This window comes from Phascolarctos cinereus, unplaced genomic scaffold (assembly GCF_003287225.1).
Source record: "Phascolarctos cinereus isolate Bilbo 61053 unplaced genomic scaffold, phaCin_HiC Scaffold_3;HRSCAF=262, whole genome shotgun sequence".
Taxonomy (NCBI): Eukaryota; Metazoa; Chordata; class Mammalia; order Diprotodontia; family Phascolarctidae; genus Phascolarctos; species Phascolarctos cinereus.
The window spans coordinates 217,350,084-217,359,642 of record NW_027555736.1 but is presented as its reverse complement, the minus strand read 5'-3'; positions in this window follow the sequence as shown (position 1 = coordinate 217,359,642).

The following is a 9,559-nucleotide window of genomic DNA, read 5'->3' as shown; positions in this document are numbered from 1 at the left end:
TTTAGTATAAACATCTATTTGCAGCAGTAAATATATTTACTTTAAGGCTACAGAGAGAAGAGAAAACCCTTCGAGTAGCCTACAATTTGTATGACTGGCTTAGTACACACACACACATGCACACACACACAAACACACACAATGCTCTTTGTAGGTAGTTTTAGAAGAGTATTTTATTCTACATCATGGAAATAGCAGTTATTTACCTCTTATAAAATTATTAAAATTACAGAAGTCTTTAAATGCTCACTTTTATCTTATAATTAATCATTGTATAGAAATCCTAAACACTTTGACACCAAAAGTTATACATAGAAGAAAAATTTATTTAATTGTGATTTATTGCCCTAATCATTGGAACTTTGAAGAACAAACAGATATGAGAAATAAAGAATGCACAAAGTTAGAGCTAAAAGGCACCTTAAACACCACCCATTTGAATTCCATGATCTTTCATATGCAGAAATAAACCCAGAATCCTTACAGCTTGCCCCAAACGAAACAGATATTTACCTGCAGAATGAGATTTTAAAAGTCAAATTCTCTATCCACTGCAACATATACATCAAAGCAGTTTACGAAGCTTAATGGAGAATTACATTTAGGAGATTATTTGGCAAAATTACAGAAGCTTAGAGAGAAGGAGGGAATAAGCACACACACACACACACACACACATATATATATATATATATATATACACACACATACACATATATATGCATATATACACATATATGTATATATATACATATATACACACACACACATGTACACATATGTGTGTGTGTGTTTTCCAGGTACTGTTATGTTTTGTTTTCTTTTGTTTTTTTTCTCCCAAATACCATGTCATTTGAGACTCCCAACAGTCTTATAACATAGGTGGTATTATCATCCCCATTTTACATTTGAGGAATCTGAGACATCTGTTAAGTGACTTGCCCAGGGTCTGAAGCTTCATTGAACTCATCTTCTTGATGCCAGAACCAGTGCTTTACACACTATAACACCAGATTCCTCTAGAATGGCATAGAAAAAAATAGTTTGCAACAATGCTGAAATGGCAAGGTAATGTTTAATTTTGGAGACACTTGAGAGACAAGAATTCAATTTACATTTTAAAATCAAGAGATAGTATATGTCAAAGATATCAAACAAAGGACTTATAAGTAGATAAATACTTATAAAATCTTCTTTAGTAGCCCCAAATGAAAACAAAGCATGTGCCTAAATACTAGGAAATGGCCAAAAATTATGATATATGAATATGATGGAAAATCACTGTTCCATAAGATGTTATGGAATGAACAATTTCAGAGGACACAGGGAAAATCCCTACCAACCAATGCTCAGTGAAATGATTAATATTAGGAGAATGATTTACAAAATGATAACAATATTGTAGAGGAAAACAACTTTGAAAGAATTTAGAACTCAAATAATACATTGATGAGTCATTAATCTAGAGGACTGAAGATGAATCACATTATCTCACTTCTTCCTGAAAGGTGATGATGGACATCAAAGGCATACAGACATATTTTTTGGACATGGATGATGTGGAAATTTGTTTTGAAAGGCTATTCATATTTGTCACAAGAATTCTTCTCATGTCTTTTAATTGAAAAGGGGCAATAAGAAGAGGAAGAAGAAATGTTTATAAAATATTAAATTAATTTTAAAAATCAGTATGCAATAAGGAACCACTAGACATATTTGAACATATCTAAGCATAAAGATGATGTGGGTTGACTTCCTAGAGGATGGATTGAACAGTTCATAATAAGAACTATAAAATTATCAGAACAACAATAGAGCTTATCATGCCACTGACAAAGAAACAACGTATGAAAAAAGTTCAAAACCTCCCCAGGTCAGAGAAAATTGACGCAGATTCAATTTAATTAATGGTAGGGGTCACTTGACTAAATCACTCACCTCACCTAAGATAAGTATCCAGTATGCAACAAGTCTCAATGAAATCAAATATATCTGAAGCATTTCCACTAATTATGAAAACTGCTTTATCAATTTAGATATCTATGATGAGTCAGTTTATGAACTGGAAATGATTCTACACACAAAAAAATTGTTCAGATTGCTTGAGGAAATTTCCTCATTCTCCAGATAGTATCTACAAATATGAAATAAGTTCAGGCCTAAAGCAAGGATCTGATAGCAGAGAGGAGGCACTACTTGGGAGGGAGAATAGCGTCTTAGTTTAGGCCTAAGTCTTCTCTATATGCCTCTTTCCTCCTTGTTTAGAAGAAGACCTTATGCATTTTGAAGGGTCTAGAGGCTTTTAGACTTCATCTCCTGACATTGGAGCTATTGAAACATTGTATTGTGTGCCATGGAGAACAGTAAGTGAAGCTTCAGTAGAAATCACACAAAAAAGAATGATGACCAATTGGAAATTTATTGAGAAAGACAGGAAAGTTGAGTATTGAGTTGAGAATGTTGTAGAAGGCATTCTTTAACAAATAAAGATCAATATCTTGCTGTTCTGATATGCTGATTATGAGATCCTGTGCTTGATGATTTTCTGTTGTTAAATCACATAATATAGAAGGGCATATTAAAATTAGGCTCTAAATATATTAAAATTTGCCTCTAAATCTTTCTAGATGCCAATTGGGGCTTGTCTGAAGCCAGGAAGGAAAGGTTTGCCCAAGTTCCTGGCTTTTCAGTTGCTAGGATCATGTGCTGACCTCATATTGCAAGGTTTTAAGGGGTTTTTTTTTATTACTAACAAAAAAAAAAAGCTGAACCAGCCCCCAGCTCATTTGACCTTTACTAGTTAGCTATTCATTGACATGAACAGAAAAAAGCAAAAAAAAAAACCCTTGTTTTTGTGAACTTGCACCTTCCCTGTGGTTGACTGGTGCTCTGCCATCTGAGTCTCTTCCCCTCAGGACGCGAATAGACATTAAATCCTGGATGTGATAGCAGTTTTAATGCTCTAGAGATGAATATAAAGTGTGAGACTCTTAGTGCTAGCCGGCTTCTCAGCATGAAGTAAAATGCAGTAATAATAACTTAGAATGAGTGAACCACAAAAGGTTCCAAGGCTCAGCTTGAATAAGCATCCAAAACCTTGGATGCTTATCCCAATTTCTTTGTTTTGGAAATGTCCCAAGAGCAACCTGTCTTGGGAGATTGCCAGCATTTGTGGGTCCTGTTGAGATGAGAAATACTATGAGAAAAACTTTGTCTTGGGTTTGGCTGGGCTTTGCTATTGCCCCACATTATCAAAGCTGTGGAGTTTTGTGGACATGTGAAGTTAATATCACTGTAAGCTTCATGTCTGTTCATGCCTTGGGTTCAAAATGTGAGCAGCTACTCAGTATCTTTTACTGGTCCTTTGTAATATTGTGATATGCATTAAACTACTGGATAAAACTATTTTCTCCTTATTGGAACTGCTTTCTCAGTGTGAATTATTCTGTCAGACCTCCAAACAAATCATTTTTAATCATATTCGAAATGCTTTCCCACAGTTAGGGAAGAGCAGAAGCAGGATGCCTGATAGACTTTAAGGTGAAGGAGAGAAATCAAAGCATTGCCCCCTTACAGTATGCATGAGGCAAATTCTTCTCATAATGAAATTTTCAGACCATTCTGCACTTGTAAATAACATTGGCTCACATCAGATATATGTACTAGAATAGTTTTCTATGAGCCATGCATAATATGTTTCTTCACATGGTATTCAATAATCCAACATCTTTATCCTTTTCTTTTTACTGAGTGATTTGAAAGGTAAATTTGCCAGAGGCAGTGATAGAAAAAAAGGAAAAACAACAACAACAACAACTAAAATAAAATAAAAGTTAAATAGTTCTTGCTAGAAAGGATCTAGTCAGTGATGGAAATTGAGTGTAGTACATTTGTGCTAGGTGCATGCTGTTAAGTCAATATCTTGAGAAAGAGAATTTGTTCTGTGTATTGGCTTTTGAAATTAAGGTAAAAGGAAGAAAAAAAAGCATAAACAGACTTATAAAGATGATCTCTCTTGCATAAAGCAGTTGAGAGACCTCCAATTACTAAAAGTCAAAACTAGAAAAATAGACATTTTTATGAGAGAAGACTGAATGTCTTTGAAGTGTAGTTTTCTCCTTTCCTGCCAGCTCAGGTCATCATTTATGGGGGGTGGAGGATGTTATCAGCATTTGATTGACATTTGGTGGTCTGTGAAATAATCGCTTTAGATTTCAAACTCTAACCTGTTTTTATCACCAAAGAACAGAAGGATGGGAATATTATGGCCATGGAAACTCTGAATCCAGCATTCTCAAAACACAGCACTAGATAGCAATCTCAGAGAGGTAAGAGCGTATTATGATCCACAGTACAATGGACAACCGTAGTTACAGCATCTATCATCAAAAAGTTGACAACTTCCCAATCTGAGGAGTTTAAGATGTGTTTGAGGTTAATATGCTAGCAATTTATTGATTCTCATTAGGAGGAAAAGTAATGCAATGTAGCCATTTACCTTTTGACACCAAAGCATTTAAGATCTTGTTTTGGAAAGTACCCAACGGGATAAAACATTGAAGACAACTGAGTTGTGCACTTTACAATGTGATTTTGGGTTTGGAATTGTTGTTCCCAGAGAATGATAAAGTTTCTTAATCATATGCTATTAAACTCCTTGTGAGGGTCATTAACACAAACCACAATTACATAGTCCCAGTTTATGGAATTTATAATTCTCCTAGCTCTAATGATCTTTTGTTCAGAGACCTATTAATCTGAAAGGCATAAGGTTATATCAGGTTTGCCACTTAACTTTTCTAAGGAAACAATTTTAGTAAGACAAAGATGTAATTGAAAATATTATGTGATTTCACCAGTTGTCTCTTATGTGGCTTGTCTCCACCCTCCCCACCCCTAAACAGATACACCCATACCCCCCTCCCCAAACACACACATGAGTCTATAAAGTCATTTTTAGCACAAACTGTTTCTTGAGACCTGGGTGAAATGCTTGCCTTTGACACACACTAACTGTGTGACTATTGGAATCACTTAACCCCTCTGAAGTATAGTTTCTTCCTCTGTAAAAAAGGGATCATATCAGATGTATTACTTCATTGACATAGTACTCTGTGGCACTTATAATGGTATTAGGCATATTGTAGGCACCCAAACATTTTGTTGATCTGGGAAGAAATTATACAATTCCTTTTTTGGGAACCTGAGCACACATCATTGCTATATTACAATTTAGAGAAAAAAACAATTCTAGTTAAAATTAATTATGATATCCATGACATAACCATAACTACTAAATATGTATGCATATACATATGTATGTATATGTGTATATATGTGTACACATACATATACATACACATTTAAATATATTTGTGTGTATAGATTTATATGTATATATCTCTGTGTGTACAAGTATATATGTGTGTATATACATTCATAATCATATGCATATACATATATGTATGTGTGTGTGTGTGTGTGTGTGTGTGTGTGTGTGTATTTATATTTTGATGATGATATGGAACAGTGGCCAGAAAGCTTAAATGGAAGTTAATGGATCCACCTATTATTGATGTTGCTAAAAGAAATTATTGTATTGTGCATAAGAATTTCCTCCCTATGTTTGAGACACTTAAGATATCTTCTTCCTAGAAAAGATAGCAAATAATGCAGCCAGCCAATCATTAAGCTTTCCTTTGGAGGAAAGGACGGGGATATAGAATTCAGCTAACGTTTACTCAACTAAAAATCACGTGCTGTACAATCATATGACAGGGCATATGAAAAAGCATTGACATTCAGTAACCTTGTTCATACTTGGTAATCTTCAAATAAGTCTAGGTCTCACTTGGAGACCTAGTCGATTACATTTGTGAGTCCAATGCTGCATTCAAAATAAGCTTTTCTTTAGAAAAAAAGGGAGAAAATTTTATCACATATGTTAGGTTTCTGCCAAATAAAATGGAAGTTCTTGGAGAGCTTGGAGTATTTCTTCTATTTCTTATGTCACCCATAGGGCTTAGCATAGTACTTTGTATGTGATAGAAAATCAATTAATTATTGTTGTTTGGTTTTGCTTTCAATCATAGGGCAAAAGCCATCATAATAAATTTTAGCAGTCAAGCCTGAGGATCTGTTGTCACTGCTTAGTCATTTGCAGGAAGCTATTAGACATATCTTCTTTATTCCTTCTTTCCTTTCCAAGAGATTTTCAAGAGTTATTAGGTAGAACAGACTAATGTCCATTTCTCATTTAGGAGACTCTGTGTGTGTGTATGCACGTGCGATGGGTGATGTTTTATTTGTGAATATTTTTTAAAATAGAAACAGATCAGAAATGTAATGTATTTGACATCTCCTGATATAATACGGATATAAAATATTTCTAAGACTATAGCAGTTCAAACCACACATAACAGTAACTCACTCAGCCGACTTCTTTAAATTACCTGAAATGTTGAATCAACATTAAATATTATCAAAAGGAAAATGAATGAACATTAATCACAAAATCTTTCAGTCACCTAGCACCTTTCATGGTAGAGAAGTTCATAAACTCTGGGTCTGTTTCTCATCATATTGAACCTGAGTAGAGTATGGATGACAACCTTTAGTGTGCCACATAGATAAATATACAGAACATTTTGTGAAAGTAATCCCTAGAGACCTTATATTCCTTTTCCACTGGTGCTTTTTAAATTTAATTGGAAAACGTGCCTTCAGTTGGTATTTTAATCCATTAAACTTTTAAACAATTTAGGAAATCTTGAGGCTGCTCTCCAGCTTTTGCTTTATACGTAAGGACAGCTTTTGGAAAATGCCATTTTCATATCATGTGATTTTTGCCTTTATCATTTACTGTATGGATACAGGAGACAGAATGGCTTGTTCTTGCTCATATGATAAAATACTAACTCTCTTGTCTGATATTTAAAGCCCTTAACAATCTGTCTCTAGCTCATCTCTTCAGGCTTATTTCAAGTAACTTCCCATAATACATAGCTCAGCAACAAAACTGATAATAAAAATATAAGTTATTTGCAAAAACAAACAAATTAACATTATGGGATTTAGCATTTTTCAGAAACAGACAAATTATACAGAAAGATTGATATAAAATTTGATATTCTTTTTAAAAAGTTATGCTTGAAATACAGTCTCTTTTGAGAGAAAAAAATCAAGAATATATCTCTCAACTTTGAAAGTTACTTTTACAAAAGCCAGATTGTAGGCTTGAGTGTGGGAAAAAATTATAAATAAGTGGAAAAGACAGAAATGTTAAACATATCTTTTTCGGACCATCCAGTATGGTGGATAGAGAGCTGGACTTCTAGAAAACCTAAATTTTAACCAACCTTTGAACACCTACTAGATGTGAGTCACATCACCTTTCAATTTTTCTCACCTGAAAATTGGGTTGATAATAGTACCGACCTAGTAGCTTGTGGTGAAAATCAAATCTAATGAGAAAATATATGGAAATGACTTTGCAAACCTTAAACCTTAAATACATTAAATATTAATAACAAACATATAATAATAATTATAATAATAAAACTAATTAAAATAAAAGACAGGTAACCTAAGGAAAGATGAATGACACCAAACTTACAAATTCTGAAAGAGTTGGAGAATAAACAATATAAATAATTAATAATGATGGAAAACAGAATAATACCAATGAGACACCACACCAAGATTCAAAAATGAATACAAAACTGTGATTTATGAGAATAATTTTATCTTTGTAAATATATATTAACAAAACAGATATAAGTGAGGTAAAGGAAATTTTCCAAAGTGATTCAAGTAATAAGTGATAAAGTTGGGATTTGAACCTTAGTCCTTTGACTTGAAATCTAATTATCTTTATAATCAGAGAATCATAGAATTTCAGAGTTGGAGAGACCTCAGTAGTCATCTACTATAAACCTAACCCTAAAGTACTCCCCCTCGTAACATATCAGATAAGTTGTCTCCCAGCATCTACTTGAAGGACTTTGATAAGAGGAAACCTACTACCTCCTGAATAGAGCTATCAAGTCCTTCCTTACTCTGCCTTTCTCCAAGTTAAACAACTCAGTTACTTCAGCTGATCCTTACAAGACATATTCTCAGGCCTTTCTCTACCCAGTTTGTCAATGTTTTTGTTAAACCTGTGTTATCCAGGACTGAACAACACTCAGGGTATTTTCCAACCAGGGAGACTATGTAAAGGGACCATTGACTCCTTATTTCAGAAAGTGTTTACTCTTTAATGAAGTCCAATATGTTATTAAGTTTTTGGCAAGCATGTTACACTGTGGACTCAAAATGTCCAAAACCGGACTCATATTTCCCTCAAACTCTAACTCTTTCTCCAACATCTGTTTCTTTTCACTATTATCATCATCCTTCTTATCTCTCAAGATCAGGATCTTAATGTTACTTCATTCTCTCTTGTCCCATAAATTTGTCCAGTTACCATGTCTTGCCATTCTCCTTACATCCATCTCCTTCTCATTATTTATACAATCACTTAATTCAGAATCTCATCTCCTGTCTCATGTATTATTGTACTGGTATCCCAATTGGTCACTGTTGCCTCCAGTCTCCCCAAGTGTGGTAGGAACTGCCTTTCTTTCCTCTTGTGTGGGGCTAGGACATTTCTTTTTATTTAATTTTATTGTCATATCACATTAATTCTAAGCCTAACACATTGACTGACTGGCTCAGAATATTTATCAGCAACATGATTTGAAGCTTCAAAGTAAATGAAGACTTGGAATCAGATGGCCAGACACAATATACTGACAGTCTGTGTCTGCCATGATTGTAGCTACATTTGGGGAGTCCTTTAAGAGAGGGTCATCACTAACCCTGCAGGATTATCCTGAGGAGATAAGGGTCTTGAAAGGAGGAGCAGTGGTATTACAAAAGTTTGTATTCTCTGGCACTTGCTGCCAACATTTTAGAAAATTTCAATTACCAATATAAGGGAAATAAAAACTAATTAATTTGTGCATTTAGAGAAATGTATGAACATTACTTAGGTTTTGAAGGGTTATTCTTTGTTAGAGGGGAGGTAGTTTATGGGCTAGTAACAATACAAGAGGAAAAATAAAGGATATTATTGATTAGCTACAAATATCCTCTCTGGCACAAAGATCCATTGCAGAAACCAACCAAATGATTTTTTCTTAAACTCAAGTTTGATTATATCACACCATTCACTTGTTCCTTAAGGTATTTAGGATAAAATGTAGATCACCGTTGAATTTTTAAACCTTTTTACAATGTGGCCCAAGCTGCCTTTCTATTACCATTATACCTTACTCTCCTGCCCTCTCTTGTTCTCTGTAACCCAAACAATCCATCTCTCTATTCCTTAATCATAGCGCTTTATATACTCTTTCTGTACTTTTTCCTCGTCTTTATGATTGGAAAAACAAACAAACAAGCTATATTTTCACCTTTTCTTGCAGAGTCCTTTGCTTCTATTGTTGGACAAAATATTTCACCCTTGCAACAGGGATTAATTTTCCCTAAAAGGTTTGATTATTTTCCCTTGCCTCCT